This window comes from Numenius arquata, chromosome W, assembly GCF_964106895.1.
Source record: "Numenius arquata chromosome W, bNumArq3.hap1.1, whole genome shotgun sequence".
NCBI lineage: Eukaryota > Metazoa > Chordata > Aves > Charadriiformes > Scolopacidae > Numenius > Numenius arquata.
This window is the reverse complement of record NC_133615.1, coordinates 498,831-516,281: the sequence shown is the minus strand read 5'-3', so window position 1 is coordinate 516,281 and position 17,451 is coordinate 498,831.

Here is a 17,451-nt window from a genome sequence, read left to right as displayed (position 1 = left end):
GCTTTTAGTCAGTCTTAGCAGGCGCAAGGCAAAAATTAACCTCTTTCTATACAATACTATGCTCAGGACAGGCGAAGCAGGTGGGAAACGTCGGGGAGTCCTCCGTGAGGCAAGTTTCTCCTGAGCCCCAAAGAGCCCCGGCCGGCGGGGGTGCCGCTGCCAGCCCGGGCAACCTGCCCGTGCCCAGCGCTTGCCCGCAGGGCGCCGGTGCTGGCCACACCGCCCTGCACCAAAGCTCGCCGCCGTGGGGCGGCCGCGCGAGAACGGAGCACAAAGTCTGACACGTAGACGCTAAAGAACCCGAGAATCTGTTTTTAAAACTCAGGCATGGTTTTGTTAAGCGTTCGAGGGAAAACGAAAAAAAAGATCAAATTTAATTTTTGGTTTTTTGCGTTTTGTTTTTTTTTTTTTTTTTTTATTTGTTTAATTTAATCGGTGAGTACAGCTCGATCTCGGATCAGAAACCTTCAGTTCAGTTGAGCTCACAGTATCAAGCACAAAGCCAGTAGCTACAGACATAGGTACGATCCCGGACTCGCTGCAGCGACTGTTTGGGGAGGCGGCCCCCCCGGCGGGTGGGGAACAGCCCTGTGGCTCCAGCACAGTTCGCAGTTGGTCACAAGCTCTGTGGTTGTACCGACCGCAGATGCACACTCAGGAGGTCCATTTAACTGCTACAGTACATGGAGAAAACACCACGTTTTTTGGAAGATCTAGATTTTTTTAGGTTGTTGATACGTCCTTTTTAGTTGCCGGGAATCTAATTTCTCCTCGACAGTGTTCTTGTTACTGAAACGTATTTAGCGTTCAATGTATTTTTGTTCGTTTTTTTTGGTATTTTACGGTACTTTCAAGCAGGAAAAAACCAGAAACAAGCCCTTCAGATGCCACTGACCACTTTAGATGTGCCGCGTATGACTTCGATATGCCACCTAAACCTCTTGCATCCCTAAGTTCCTTTCGCCCGCCAGTTGCCCAGGCTGGTGGGAACACAGCACACCAAAGAGACAGGACTACTGCAAGCCAAAGATGTTTATAACTTGCCATTTTTCTCCTCGCCATCGCTGGTGCGGGCGGTTGGGTGGCGATGGGGAAGCCTCACAAGCTCCAGTTGGGCCCTCTCTCCACCTCCGGCGGGCTGGTAGCCCGGGTGAGCCGATGCCGAGCCCTGCCATGCCCGGCAGCCCCCCGGCACGGCCGCGGCCGCTCAACCTGCGCCTTCTCCAGTGACCGGCCCCCCCCGCCGCGCCGGCCGGGACCCCCGCAGCAAAGCCCAGCACGGCGGCGGCTCTTTAGAGACACTTGAGACTTTTTTTATGTACTACTTAATCGAAACCAAAGAAACGTTTTCTGCACCTACTTCTTCTGCAACAAACTGTTCCATTTAAAAATAAAATAAAAATAAAATTAAAAAAAAATAAAAAACCAAGGAAGCACGTCAGGAAGCAAACGAGTAACACACTGTGTTTTGACAGACATCTTGGACATTTTAGGAAGCAGATCTCAAAGAAAGGGTTGACAAGAACGAGAACAAAGCAAAGCCAGTACGATTGCTGCTTCATTTGACAACTCAGTCATCTTAAAGTTGAAGATTGTCTTTAATTTGTGCCTATGCAGTTTTTTCAAAAGAACAAGGAACAGAGCAACCAAAACCTCAACAGCTACAATACCAAAGATGAGGATTCTCACTACTTTTGTTTCAGTTCATTGTCTCCTCTTGCACGACTGAATGCGTATAGCACCACTGATCTGTGTACAGGTAATCACTTCTGTTTCTTCGAGCAACCAAAAGGGTGGGTTTATTTACGTTTTTCCTGTTTCTGCCTCACACGGGATCTCTCCAAGAGCTGCACGGACTCCAAGCGCAAGATGTTGGGATACTACACTGGTATGTCTCCTCTCTCCACAGCCACGTAGGAGGAACGTGTCCCTTGGCTATGACTTGTTTTGTCGGGTAGAGTTGGTCTCCTGTATGTCTAGAGCTTTGAACGCCCATCCTTCTGTACGTCAAATCGGTCGAGTTGAACCTCCACCCTTCGTGCTCTTCCCCAGGGATAAAACCTGCAATATATATGTACCGATTTGTGTCATTGTAAGTGCTGAGCACCATCACCACGGCCTGGTTCGCTGAGATCAGACCCCGACCTGAACCAAAAGGGAGGTTTCAGCAGTTCATGTGGCAGTTCAGTAGTTTGTTTTGCTGTCTTACACACATTATGTTGGTCGGTCAAAGTCCTGATGACCCAAGTCACGACATGCAGACCTGGGTCCAATTTTCTCTTCAGAGCTGGAGTGCCGTGGTACCATTGTGTTCCATCTCTGCATTTACATGAAGGCTTCTTTTTGAGTACTTTGCAAAACTGCTGCAGTCATCTTCCAATGTTTGCATTTAAAAAAAAAAAAAAAAAAAAGAAAGAAAATCAAAAAGCCTTAACTGCTCAGGACAGGAAAGGTTTCTGAAGAGTAAATTCAGGATCCTCCCAGCAAAACCGACAGCACGTACCAGCTCTGGGAATCAAAACACAGATTTCCCAGAAAGATTGTGCATGATTCAAAAATGACCTAAAGAAGCCTGGTAATCAGGCACGGAATGAAGCTGCCAAAAAGTGGTTCAGGTCTGGGCTGATGTGAACCAATGCCTCTGAGTCCCCTCGCTGTAGAGCAGTGCCTGGCTGAGGTGGTTTGGTCATGTTGAAGTTTCACCCTCATTCCCATCCAAGAGGGTCCACTCAAACCAGCCCCTCCATGTGCATTTTGAAGGTGGCGTTGCCCCCACGGGAAATGTCTCGTTCTGAAAGCGTTCATCCCAATAGCCCTAATGAAGTAAGTCTAGATCAATTACTGAATTATAAAAAAAAAAAAATCTTCTATGAAATCATTAATTCTCTCCAAATTGTGGAAGTTTTTGTTATGCAATATTATGACTGAAGTTTTTGCTTCTATGTTTTGGAGGCTGACCCTCAATCTCAGCCCGGGACAGTAGAATCCCACCGTGCAGCATGAGGTTGACCCGGCTGCCTTTGCTGACCCCGGCAGCATCTGCTGAGCAAAAAGGCATTCCCTGCACGGGGCGCTGCAGGAACGGCCGTGCCCACGTTTCCTCCACGGTTGTCTAAAGCCCTTTTCACCTGAACATCTGAAAACGCCGCTGCATTTTTTATCCCTGCATCTTCCACAGCCCTGTGTTGCGTCTTCCATGTCCCTGTCACCTCTTGTAGGCTTTTATGTCGCAGCTGTCTCAGAAGAGTGTCGATGGCACATACTGTGGGTAGATAGATTTGTGTGTACACGTACGAGCAGAACATGCGCTCTGTCCTGCCCGTACTAAAAAAAAAACCTCAAATAGATATGTTACATTTATATACCATATATTTATGAATCTATAGAGCCGTGTAACGTAACTTGTTCCTTTTATTTATTCTGATACGAAAGACTGGTGTGTACAGATGGTATCCCAGCATCTTCTGCACCCTGTGCTTGGAGTTACTACCACGGGCACATCTGAGATGAATTCAACTTTCAAGAAACCTTGGATATTGCTTAATCATCCGCGAAGGAACAAAGAATGTGCTTGATGACTTCGGTTGAATAGCTTTATTCTGGATCTCTCTTACCTAAAGCTGAATCCAAAGACCCGAGAAGGACTAAACCAGCAAACCTACGCTCTCACACCTGCGGGAAGGAACAGGGATCTCCTCTTCCAGAGCGAGACACGGTAACGACACGGGATTGCAAAGAGCGTGCAAGCTTCGGACACAAACCAATGCTTTTCTTGCTTGTCACCATACCTAAGTATTTTTGAGACACGGGGAAACTTTATACTCGGCCTCCTTTATATTTATTAAGGGGAATTTTTATTGTTTAAATTTTTTAAAAAGGTAAAGCTTAAAATGGTTTTATTTTTTTCCGGACACTTGTGGGTTTTAACCCAATATATTATCTATCAATAATGTAATTTATTTAATTTAGTCTTAGAGCGGGTCCTGAAATCTCTGTTCAGTCTAAATCCCACTGAGTTCCATTTTAGCTTTAAATTTCAATGGGAGTTTTGCCTGAACACGGACTGCGGGATCAGGCTCCAATGTGAGTTATTTGTAACTATTTAATTCAATAATTTATGAATTAATTTGGGATTAATTTTGTTTATTTATCCATTTTACTGTTGTAGCGCATCAGAGATGCGAAGCCTATGTTAGTAATTACACTTAAAGTTAGTATTGCTTCATAGAGCAGCCAGGTTCTGTTACAGACAGGAGAAAAATAGCCACTTACATAAAATAGGAGTCTAGTTTTAATTTCTTCTGTTAATTAATTTTAATTGTTTAGATATCAAAGTTTAAATTATTTAAGTTAATCTCTCCCATTTGATTAGAAAGTGTGACATACCTTTATTATGGCACATAAAGCCTTCATAATATAACTTATTTATTTAACTTATTCATAATCATCCGAAGATGCCCTTGTATAGTTTTTGGGGTTTTTTTTATTTAGAATGACTTTTAAAGCACTACAGCTGATTTTCTGTGAGAACAACAGAGCGAATTTTGAGGACAAGCAATGAATATTCAGCCTAAAACTGTGCATTCAGAAACAATAGGGAAAAAAAAAAAACAAAGACACTGGGATACTTTGCCTGAACTTTGTGGCTTCTTAAAACTTAAGCTGGGGGAAAAAATAATACATGCCAAGCAAAAAGAGAGAAACCCTTAAACTAGCTGCTTCCAAGAATGAACTTCTGTGTGTGAAAAAAAAAAAAAAAAAAGAAAAAAGAAAAAAAAAAAGAAAAAAAGAAAAAAACCTTTCTATTTCTAGTGAGAACCAAAGAGGCTACCTCACTGACTTTTTCCATTTGTAATTTTAATCGTGTTGATGATACCAAAGATACCAAAGATTTCTTTCTCTGTGCGGTCTGCCTTTTGCTTGTGCTCTGTTGTCGTTCCAGCAGTTCTCTCCTGCACACAGTCACGTACAGCCGCAGCCCAGAAACCCAAAGAAATGCTTCTCCTGGGAGCTGCCAGGTCTGGTGACCACCTTTCCTGTGTTCCCCTTACGCCTCCCTGCCAGCCAAAACCACCCTGGGGGACGGGAGACCCCTTCACGCCCCCTCCCCACGCCAGGTTCCGGAGGACGGAGCGGTTGTGTTGAGCTGGAGCTGAACCCGGGCTCTCTCCGGCGGCCGATTCCCCGGGGAAAGGGACCTGTCTCCAGTCCCGTGTAGGGATTGACGGGTGCCCACCTGCACCCGTGGCAGAAATTAGCCTCAGAAATCACTGGTTTCAGGTGACGCCATTCTTGAACAGCCTGGCTGAAGGGAGTGGGGGTCCCTCTCCATTTGGGCCACCTGGACACCAAGCAGCGAGCCCTGGGCTCCTCCTGGGCCTCTGGTGAAGCCGGGGGGCACGGCAGACGCGGCGGCTGCTCGCTCCCCCTTACATCTTCTTCTTCTTCTTGTTGCTTGCAATTACAGTTTTCATGTGAAAATCAATTAATTATTTTTCTCAAGTTAGCAATGAAACAAAGCTACATTAAGCTCCATTAGTATCACGTTCCTAAGTGGCTACTTAAAAGTTGGTGGTTTGCCTTTGGGGAATCAGTGGTGCCCGTTGGCGTTTGCTCCTTTTAGCCTGTTTTATCCTGTTTATCGGAGGGAACCAAACGCCCTGAGGAGCCGGGTCCGCTCCCGGGCACTGCTCGCTGCTCCCACCCCCCTGCACCTCCCCAGCTGCCCAGCTCAGAGCCAGGTTCACCTTTTCTTCGGAAAGCCCCCGAATCCTGCCAGTAGCCCCGCAGTAAAAACAACCAGGAGGGAAGCACTGGCTGGTTGGGGCATTTAAAAGAGGGGAAAAAAAACCTAATTCAGATTGCAGGTGGGCACTTCTGGCTGAGCTTAAAAGCTGGTTCATAAACCTCTGGACCTGCCCCGCGTGGGCACAAGCGCCTCACTCTAATGACAATTAAGGCAGGTGACAGTGACGTCTCCCGCGCTGGAGAGGCCCCGCGTTGGTGCCACCACCCCGGACGGGACGGGGGCCGTAAGCTTGAGCCTTTCCCCAAGGAATCTGCCTGAGCAGCGCCTGTGGATCCACACCGATGGATTGCCAACAGCTCAACACAAACGCTCCGCTTCGACCCAGTGTTGCCTTTTATTTTGTGTTTCTTTCTCGGTTTTGAGTCTCTGTTGGAAAGGACGGGGGCTTGACAAGTGTGCTTTTTCTATCTCTCTCTCTCTCTGTGTTCCTTCAATAAAAAGCTATAATAATTCTCAGGATGCCTTCTGGGCGTGGAGGAGACGATCTGTCCTCGTGCCAGGCGGAACCTGCCCGCCGTCCCCTGGCCACCCCTCGCCCGGCCGGGACGGGTGGCCGCCGGGCACAGAAAACCCCCAGAGCTGGCAGGGTCCTCTCAGCAGCCGCGGTTCTCACCAGACTCCTGCTTCCCTTGCAAAGTGTGACATGACCACGGGACGAGTGCCTTGCTTGAACCAAAGCAACGATTTTTGCCAGTCTAGACCTCTCTGTGCTTTTTTTTTTATTCTTCCTGTGAATACCTCAGCTTCAACTGGGCCGCCGAATCGTACCTGGTGGGCTTTTTGTACTGTGGTGCTTTGCAATGCAGCCCTGCAAAGAACAAAACTCCTCATAATAATACCAAAGGCTCCTCTCCTGCCTCCTCTATCCTTCCTTCTCCTTCTCCTCCTCCTCCTATTCCTCCTCCTCCTTCTCTTTCTTTTTCTCCTCCTTCTCTTCCTATTCCTCCTTCTCCTTCTCTTCTCTTCTCTTCTCTTCTCTTCTCTTCTCTTCTCTTCTCTTCTCTTCTCTTCTCTTCTCTTCTCTTCTCTTCTCTTCTCTTCTCTTCTCTTCTCTTCTCTTCTCCTTCTCCTCCTTCTCCTTCTCCTTCTCCTTCTCCTTCTCCTTCTCCTTCTCCTTCTTCCCCTCATCCCCCTCCTCCTTTTCCTCCTTATTCTCCTCTTTCTCTTCCTTCTCCTCCTCTTCCTCCCTCCTCTCCCTCTCCTCTCCTCCTTCTCTATTTCTTCATGGTTCCAAAGCTTTAATATAAAACTGGGCATGTTGGCAACGCAGACCGTGCAATCCCTTACCGAATTTTCTCAGATATACCTCATAGAGAATAGTTGTTTAGAGTAATGTTATTATAGCGTATGTAATAAATTATTCGCTGTTTCTTTTTGGTAACTGTGATTTAAAAAAAAAAAAAATGAAGAAAAAGCTTTATACGTTTTAGGTTGTGCTTTTGTAATAGACGGAAAAGGTGCGCTTAAAAATGTATGTCAGTCTTTCTTCCCGTTGGGTTTTTTTTGTTTATTATGGATTGGGGAAAAGTTGCAGAATGAGCCCAAAGTTTACAGTTTCATATTTTGCTGAAGAAACAATCTGTGTTAATTTGCTCTGTTGAAAAAAAAAAAAAAAAGAAAAAAAAAAAAGATTATTTTCTACATTTGTGCTACTTGGTCTGAACAGCTAATTGTTCTGTGTGACGGTGTAGTATTATAATTAGCAACTGCCAATCAGCGCGACCATTTTTATGCATGAGGCAAAACCTTAGCAGTGTGATGCATCGTGGTTCTTAATGGCAACTTCTTTTTTTGAATTTGGGACTAGGCCTTTTGCTTTGATGGTATTTATTTATGCATGGAGCCCGTTACCCGTTAGCAGTCGTGGCGCAGTTGTGTATGCCTTTAAGCTGCGAAAACACGCACAGTTTTGTTCCGATCTCCCCGTGTTTCAGACACAGGCTCAGATTGAATCCCCGTTACACTCGATTTTTATTTGAGGAGAGGTTTGGCCAACTGGCCCCAGCCAACGGGACCCACCGGTCAGTGGTTTGGACACACACGTCGTGCTCAGAACGGGGCCAACTGTGCGTTTTTTCCCAGGCTCGGGAGTTCCTTTGGCTTTACAGCAGCCCCGCGGGCAGGGCAGGGCAGGGGGGACCCCGGCCGCGCCGGTGACTCCTGCCCCGTCCCAGCGGGCTTCCTCAGGACACGGGTGGATCGGGGTCCCCGGCGCCCTCGGCTCGGGGCTCAGGTTCATTAAAATGCTTTACACCCCCTTTGAGTTACCCCTCCTGTCACAGAGGGGTTCCGCGCTCGAGCCCCCCCGGATTTACAGCGGCAAACCGATTGTCTTTCCTGTCCGGCCCTTAGCGTCACCCTGCCCCGCTGGCCGTGCCGACACGAAGCCAAACCAACTGCTGAACACACTTTACTCCGCGTGGGAGGGAAGGGTGCCGCCCGGGGAACGGGAGGGCGAGAGGCGCAGTCTTCTGACCAGGCATCTGAAGTGACGTGGGTAGAGTGTTTCTATTGTCTGTCATTAAGGATATATTAGAGATGTGCTTTCATTAGTGCAAAGAAACATATTTTTATTTGGCCTTATACGGTAGATTGTGATAATGAAAGCTTTGTAATATAGTCTGTTTATTTTATTTTTTTTTTCCCCTTATTTATCTGCCAAAGACGGTAACGGATACCAGAATTTTAAATAGGTTTTTTTGTAAGACAGTTAATGATTGTAATAGTGTTTAATCTTCCAGAAAGCTTTATATGTTCTTCCGCAATAAGCAGGCTCAGTATTGGCTCGGGCAGAGCCGCCTCGCGCTAGCAGAGCCCGGGCTGCCCGGGCCGGGGGCGGTCGTGGTGATACCTACAGGCTGAGCTCACCGCCAGCTTTCAGTCCAAAGGCCACGGGGGTACGGGAGACGATGGCAACGGTCGCTGCTGGGGCCAACAGCAGCTGGTCCAGCTTGCTCAGATTTGCCAAGGTACTTGTATTATGAAATTTAAGGTATATTTTATTATGTCCTTTTATGTCATTTTTTAACTTTGTGGAAGGTGATACGTTGAACTGAGTGTAAGCTGAGTTTTTCAGGCAAATAAAGTAGCTAAAGAGTGAATGTTATTTTATCATTAAAGGGTTTTTACTCAATGATTTGTGCCAATAGATGTCCTTTATCTTAATGACAAGTATTACATTGCTTTCAAAGTTTTATTTATAGCTATTGATGTAAAACCCACACACACATATTATTTGCCAAAGTTCAATAAAGGAGGAAAACAACGCTTTTGCTTCCTTGTGCGGTGAAAAGTTCCTGTCTTTTTTCCAGGTGCCTTCCTGGTGTCCGGCTGCTCCCCGCAGCCCGGTCCCGCACCACGGGGGACAGCAGAGCCCAGCACAGCCAGACCGCGTCCCCAGAACACGGCACTGCCTGTAGCATCTGGCCCGGTACGAGCAGAAAGCAGTTGAGAAGAGATGTGGCGGGTCCTCCTGCGCCCACAGCTCCTGGGGCTGGTGCCAGAGCGGGATTGTAACGGAGCAGGGGCAGACCCGAGCGGGGAGAGCAGCGCAGCTTCGTTATCCCCCCGAGGATTTCTCAAGGGGAGGGTTCTGCGAACCCCCCTCGCCCGGGCCCGCTCCGGCACAGACTTTGCAGGGCATTAACCTTTCCTCCTCCTGCTTCTCCTGTGCGGGACACACACACGCACCCCCCGACCTCGCTGCCGCTGCCCGGGCTCTGCGAGACTGGGACCTGGGGCTCCGGCTCGTGAGTATTTAAGGTCTTCTGTAAAGAAAAGCAGGCAGATTATGCAGGCAAATCCTATAATTACGCAGGCTGGCTGAAAATGAAAAGGAGCACTGCATTCGCATCTGGTAACGCCAGAGGCAGGAGCAACCGCGTTCGTGAGCAGAGCTTGGTCACTTGGGTGCAAAATCCTGTCCCAGCCTGTCCAGGACACGTCAGGGTCTGTTCAGAGAGGGCAGCTCCTCTGAGGAGCCATCCCTCCTTCAGCAAGTCACTGACATGGCTCCCCGAGGGGCCCGGGCCACTGCCCAGGGCAAACCAGCTGGGGGAGGGACCACCAAAGACAGAGCTCATCAGCCCCAGCATCTTTACCCTTCTCCTTTTGCAGCGGCCTCTGCTGTTCCCAAGAAAATTCCAAAAATTTCTTCAGTCAGTGGTAACTCGCTGTCTACACGAGAGCAGTGACAATGTTTGTTACAGGAGAAATCACCTTATATTTATCTAAATCACAGAATTACATGATGCAATGTAATTACCACAGGATTAAGTAAATGATCAGAGTTTCATTCCCTGAAGCAGCGCTGCCGGAGGAGGCAGGAGGTTCCTCCAGCTGAAATCTCAGGTAGCACGTTTGCATTCATTCATTCATTCATTCATTCATTTTGCTCCAGCACTTTTCTCCTTGAGTAATCTCGTCATAAGCAGATCAAATGCAAAACCAAACGAAGAAGGAAAAGCAGTGTCCTATGTCTGTCTCTTAAAAAAAAAATCCCATTAAAATGGCCCTTTCCCTCCTTACTCTTTTGGCGGGGTCGGAAGAGTTCCCCCCCAACGCCATCCCCCCTCTGCTCACCCCGACGCCAGGGAAGGGTGCAGGCAGCCGGGGGGGGACCTGCTGCCCCCCGGCACCGCTGTGTCCCGTCCCCGGGCCAGCACCGGGGGCTGCAGCACCGTCACCCGTAAAAAGCCGCTGTGGGGTTCGTTATCTTCAATCTAACCTTAGCACCGATTTTTAACCTTGGGGTTAATGAAACCACAAGAAGAATTCGTTTTCATGCTTGTTCTCTTCATATCCCTCTCTCGACACCGAGCCGGATTCTGCCGTTAATTAAATTTAAGCTGCTTCATTTAACTCTGGTGAGTGGCTGCCGGTGCAAATAAAAGCAGACCAGAGCTGCCCCCTCAGCGCTCTGTGCCAAGGAGCCAGAACGCTGCCGCTCCATCTCCTTCCCACCTTCACCGCCCGGCTGGGGCGCGGCGGGGACCCCCGAGGAAGAGGAGGGAGCAAGCGGGGCTGGACGGATCTTCCTGCCCGTGCAGAGCTCCGGGCTCCCGCCGCGGGTGACAAACCGTCCCGGCGGAGGGGTGTCCTCCGGGAGGGGGGAGTGCGGCCGGGGAAGGGCAGGAGCGGGGGGCTGGCCGCTGGAAGGGTAAAAACGCTTCAACGGCAAAAAAAGCAAAGCGATGGCGCTGAGAGGAATGCAGCCCACGGGGGGAGGTCATTTCCATTTCGCTTGCGGGATCCTTCCCCCGGGAATGCCTTTTCCAGGCACTTAGCGGGGGGCACATCTGGAAGAAGGAAGCGGGACCGTTTCATTAAGCTGACAAAAAGCTGAGGGATGAGCCGAGCGTGTGGCGGGCCTTCGGATGGGCCGCGAAGCTGGATCCGCTCGGCTGCAGCCGCAAACACTTCACCTGCCCAAAATCCCCCCGGAAAAGGGACGCCTTCGGCTCCACCGCAGCCTGGCTGCGCTGGCACCAAAGCCGCCGGCCCGGGTGGGTGCCAGGCTGTGCCGCAGCAGCGAGAGATGCCACAAACGCTGGGCATCACCCACTGACACGTCCAAGCGGGGCTGCTGATCCACGCCGGCAGCGGGCGGGCTGCCCGGAGCACCCCCAGCACGGCCCCCTCCGCACCCAGCAACGGGCGCTTCCAGGGGAGGGAGAAGTGGCGGGGCTCAGCCGAGGAACCCCGGGAGGATCCAGTGCTCCAGCTCCTCCCGTTGTCCCGGTGGAAGCTCCTACCCCTGCACGGCACTGGCCGTGTCCCGCGTGGCACCGGGGGACCCGCAGCACCTACCTGAGACGCTTCCTCACCCACCTCGGTTTATTGGCTTGAGTCAAATGTGGGCCAGCAAAACACACCGGCGTGAGCCCAGAGGGCGTTAAGCAGCCGTGGTGCTTCTTTGCACGCCCTCCTCTGGCTCCTCTGACGCCCCGAGGGCAGGCAGGCAGCGCAGGAGCTGGCGGTTGGAGCACCGTCCCCAGAGCAGAGCTGCTCCTGGCTCCATTCCCCTCCATCGGCCAGGAGGCAGCGGCTGGAAACCTCCCGAGACAAGAATTGCTGCTCCCTCCCTCGGTGGCTTTTCCCGGTGCTCGGGCAGACTTCGCACCCCGTGGCGAGGGGACCAACTTCCCTGTTGGAGCAGCTCATTCCTGTGAATTCACCTTGATTCGCTGCGTCTTAACCCTGCCGGGGCTCACGTGATCATTCCAGGTTAAAACGCCTTAAAAAAACCTTAGTATATCACCAGTGTTAAAAAAACCCACCAAAAAACCATAGGGGACACCCCGGGGCCACCAGGCTGCTCCCCAGCTGGGCTCCATGGAGCGAGGTGGGGAGCCCGGGGTGCTCCCCAAAACATCCACCCCCAACTTTTGGGCAGGGCAGAGCAGCCCGGGCCGAAAGAGTGGGAGTCACGCTCCCTCTTCTTCCTCTTCCTCCTCCTGGGGCAGTGCCGGGGCCGGCAGCGCATCCCTCAGGCTGGAGCTGTGTCAGGGCCCGCGGTGGTGACAGCAGGGTCCCCCCTGAGTGCAGGTGAAGTGCTGGCAACGGGGCTTTTAACCTGCAGCTCTGCCATCTTTTCCGATCCAAACGCTCAGCACAAGTTGAAGCCGGGCGGGGATTCCCGGGGGGAAAAGCCTGGAATCCATCATGCCGGGAAAGCTGCACCCCCTCACACCGACGTTGCGAGGAAACCGGCTTTCTTTCGGGGGGGGGGGGGGGGGGGGGGAAACCAGCAGAAGCTTTTTGCAATACGTATTTTTAGCACACGTGGCGTGGAGGCGCTTGAGCAAAACAACCAGGAGGAAAAAACACGTGTGGCAGGACATCGCCGTGGGATTGTGGATGTTCAGGTGGAAACAACCAGCGCCAACGCACACACAGAGGAGAAAAAGCTAAGATTAGCTCTGCCTACCATAAGATGCGCCCACTGGAAAAATGCCTTTCAGCTCCTGCACATATAAAACCTCTGCGAGAGACTCCAGGGTCCATCTCAGAAAGGCGTAATGGCAGGAAGCCATAATATATTAAAACAGTAGATTAAAACAAACAAGAACACTTTGGATCATGTTACACATCACTCTCCTCACGCCTGACAACAGAAGGAACCAAAGGCAGTAAAAGACAATCGTCGACCATAATGGCCTCATAACTCTGCGATAAAAGTACTTGTGGGAGTTGGCTGCGAGGAGCCCGGGCGGCCGCAGGATGCGGAGCCTCCCCGGACCCGCGCTCAGCAGCATTAGGCTTAAGTGCTCGGTTAAGGCTTCCTTGGAAAGGCAGCGCCATCGCCCGAGAGGCGTCATTAGGCCTGGGCTGCGGGTGATGTTCACACCTTATGGATCATCCTTAAAAATGACAGGAACAGGACGACCGAGGCTCCGGGCTCTGCCTGATGGCTCCCTCTCCATCACCCCGGGAGGGAGCCCACCCTGCCCCATCTTGTCCCCCTGGGGTGGCCCAGGCCACTGTCACCTGGGGGTGACACAGGTTGACGGGTGCGACACCGGTCCTTGGAGGAGCCGGGGCTCCCGGGCGGCCGCGCTGAAGGGAACGGGGCCGGCCCGCGGGTCGCTCCAACAGCGCTTCCCAGCGCTTCCAGGAGCAGGAACTGCGGGCACAAACCTCCGCCTCGCCGCGCACACACGCAGCCGGGAGAAGGTCGGGTTTGGCCCCAGACACCTTCACGCACGGGCGGGCGTTTTGCCCTATTTCCCCGAGTTTGATCGCTTTAGGCCCATCAGTGCCGCTGGGGCTCCGGCCAAGGCAAGGAGGCACCGCCGCGCGGCGGGGACACAGCGCGGGAGACACCGCTACTCCAAATCACACACACCGCCTCAATAACCCCAAAATCTCACTTAGCATCTTCAGTTCAGCGGCGCCGACGGAAGCAGAGCGCTGCGGTTTAGCGTAACGGGCTGTCTTCTCGGGGAACCGACGCCGGCACAACTATCCAAGCGGGTATATTGACGCCAAGTTATTTGCTCCGGCCAAAATGAAGAACAGGAAATTGTCTCAGCCGCCAGCACAAACTCCGAACACCCGGAGCAGACTCCTGCGCTGAGGGGAAGCCCTGTTCCCATGCCGTCTCCCTGCCCTCGTGGTGCGATGCTCGTGGTCCCCAGCCCCTGCTGCTGGGAGGACCACATTCCCACCACCCTGCTCCCTCCGAGCCGCATCCATCAGCTCCGTGGGTCGAGATCTGTCACAGCCTTTCCGGCCTGGCATTAGGTGCCCCGGCAGCCGGCCCCGGGGGCGCTGTTTGGGGAGAGGCTGCTATTTATAATGCTTTTTCCGGGCGCTGCAGCGTCGGTGGGGAGGTGATGCTCTCAGCTCCGGCGGAGTATTTCTCTCTCCGCCGCTGTGTCAGGTTTTCCTCGCCACCAGGGAGTGCAAATGTGTCTTCACATGCATTTCTGAGAGCCCCCGGAAGCCCTGCCATAAATCAGCAGGAGGTAACGGCCCTCTTTAGTGCTCTGCGGGTAATGTATTTTGACATCCAGGTAACGAGACAGAGGTCTGACTTCAAACCCCGCGTCCTTCGCGCTGGGTCTGGTCCCGGGGGGGAGGAGCCCTCACAGACGTCCTTGGGGTGGCTGAGAAGGACCCGCCACCACCGGCCATTGGCTCTGCTGCGCATCCCTGTCCCCATCCCTGTGACATCTGGCCCTTCTCCCTGCCCCGGCAGCGCTGTGACAGCCGGCAGGGTCCCCTCTGAAGACACCGTGGTGACACCTTCAGCGCTTTCTGCCCAGGCTGTGGCCTGGTGATCTCCTGGCCTTTGGGGCACGGTGTCAGCAGGAGCCGCTCCCGACGCGGCCGCTCGGCCCGGGGGGACAAAAGGCCACGTGTCTCGGGGACCATCCATCTCCGCGCGGTCGCAGAACGGACACCAGTCAGCCCGGCCACGGGGCGCAAATCAAATAACCTCTTCCTGGCACTTATCACGAGCGCAGATTTAGCAGGAAAACAAAAGGCAGATTTTAGACCTGGTCCAAATGTGCAAATCCCTGCGCTCCACGCACAGGAGCAGAACTCGCCTGTGGGGGCTTGGAAGTTATGAATTGTAAATAAATCACTCGCCCAGCACACCGCGGAGGGGGTCACTGGAAGCCGAGTACTTTTCACAGGGGAGGAAAGACAGCGCGGCGGGTGCCAGGTGACAGCCAGCAGCCCACGGCCACAGATGGACGCCGCTCGGCTGTTTTTCACCCTGCTGTAACCTTCTAAAGGGAGGGCGAGCCAAGGCTTCCACAGCGTTAGAGATTCTTTTGGATTCAAATAAAGGAGGCGCTGCGTAAGCCCCGCCACGCTCGCTCGGCCAAATCCCCATTCACCCGCAAAACCACAGAGCTACTGCCTGAAACAAGAGGAAAGGACGCCAAAATCACCGCCTCCTTCCGTCTTCCCTCCGTTCGCCTCCCCGCCGTCAGCCTGGTAACGAGAGCTCACTAATGGACCAGCTTAAGCGTACAGCAGCTCTCATCACTGCTCTGGAAAATAATCAATCAAGCACTTAATTTTTAACATAAGAAATAAGCTGCCTGGAGACTGTTAATAGATAACTGAATAAATTAAGTCACAGGTGGGATTCCAAACTAGCGCCAATCTTCTACTCACCATTTTCTTGAGCCCATTTGTTTTTTTTTTTTTTTTTTTTTTACAGAGAGCACACACAGCCCCCGTTCCCACAGAGAGCGGACGGACACACTTCCACGCCTCCTCCCGGCACGCAGCCCCCGAGCCCCTGGGGATGAGGCAGGAGGGAACCGCAGCAGGCACACCCCTGTACTGTACACTGGGGTTTGTCACCCCGGGTGGGAAGGCGAGGGCAGGGCGACACCATCGGCCCCAACATTGTACCCCCCGCTGAAAGGGCACGCACAGACACTCCCGCGGGAGCACAGTGAGCAACTGGGGCTTAAAACAGGCGGAAAGACCCAGAAAAAGGGTATTGTGCTGCTCACAGAACAGCACTAGCGAACCCTGCCCTCGCCTGAGCCTGCAGGGCTGACGGGCCGTCACTCCCCTGCACACCCACGGGACGGACCCACCGGGGCTTGGCTACTTCAGCAAGCGATTTGGCACATCTCGGTGGGTGCTCAGCCCCGCTCCGGGTAATGTCATCTGGCCCCTTGGAGCGAGCTCTCAGACAGGACTTGGCCGAGACCCACGTGCAGTAGGAGCGCCCGGTGCCCACCTGGAGGGCTTCCAGCGCCTGACCCTCTCCTGCAGGGAGCACGCTGCCGCTCTGTCCGGAGGGAATCACGGCTTCACCGTTCATGACCGACCGAATCAACGCTTCTGCCTTCTGGTGCGGAGAGAAGGGAGAGGACACCAAACCCCGTCGTAAAGGGCTCTTGCTAAAGACACGTAGTTCAGTTATTTCTTCCAAAAAAATTTAATTGAAATTCCATCTTTATGGCAAATGATACACAGTTAAGATTATACAAATATTTTTGTGTAACATTAAATGGAAGTCCTGTTCAATCTGAAATACATAAGTTGGACTAAAAGCAAGTATTTGTACACATCTGGGATTAAAAATAAAAGGAACTTCTCTCCTTGCATCTTACACTTCACACTCATTTCCAGCTCCCTGGGTGTGGTAGAAAGGGAAAATAAAGTGAGCTTTTAGATATTCCTAGGAAAATCCGGGCCCCGCTGAGCTGAGCTGTACCACCCTCTGCCCCAGGGGGAGCAGGTTAGCTCACAGCCTGCCCACACACCTTGCACCATCACTTACAGCACCACTTGTGGAAGCTACTGCGGTTTCCAAAATGCAGCCAGTAATAAGAGAGACCACACAAACTCCAAAAGAGACTGAACAGAAAGAAAGAAAAAAAGCAGAACAGCAGAGAGTTAAATCAGGAGAATGGCCTAACCACAAGCAAATTCTTCAAAACATGCCATATGCAAACACCTTTACTTCCCACTTTACTTTCCTCAGGACACCACGGGCTGTTTCCAAACTCTGTTTTTTCAGCTGGGCGTGCTGGTGTGACGATTCCTCTCCCCAGCTCTCACCCCGACCCGGAGGTGCAGGGTGGGTTGTGTGACCAGCACCCCGGCATCGGCAGGGGGAGAGCCAGCAGCCCGGCCAAGGGGACGGTGACACCGCACTGTCCCTGGAGCCCCCGCCGCCGCTCACATCCAGCCCAAGGACTCGGCTGCCATCAACCAAACCCTGGGATACAACGGCTGCCTCAACACATCACTTCCAACTGGCTGCTTGTTGTCAGGGCACATGTAAACAACAAACACTTGCAAATGAAATAAAGTACTGCAAAAGGAGTGTAACTGATAAGGAAAAACCCAAACTAGATCATTGTCCCAGGACCAGAGCCCCCCAGATGCTGACACCTCCACATGCTCACGGCAACGCAAGCAGAGCAGAGAGCGCTCAGGATCTGAGAGGGGGTCCTGACCGAGTAGCACCAAACATCTGCAATCTGCCAGAGGGGCAAACAATGCATAACTGCAGGGTTACGACTGCAATCCCCACACGCAGCGGCTGCACCTCACCGTCAGTGCTGAAGAAGAAGGCACATAAATGGATGGGCTTCATCTCTCCTCACATTAGACCTGTGCAAGGTCCAACTGCCTCTGAGTTAGTCCCCACGCCCCCC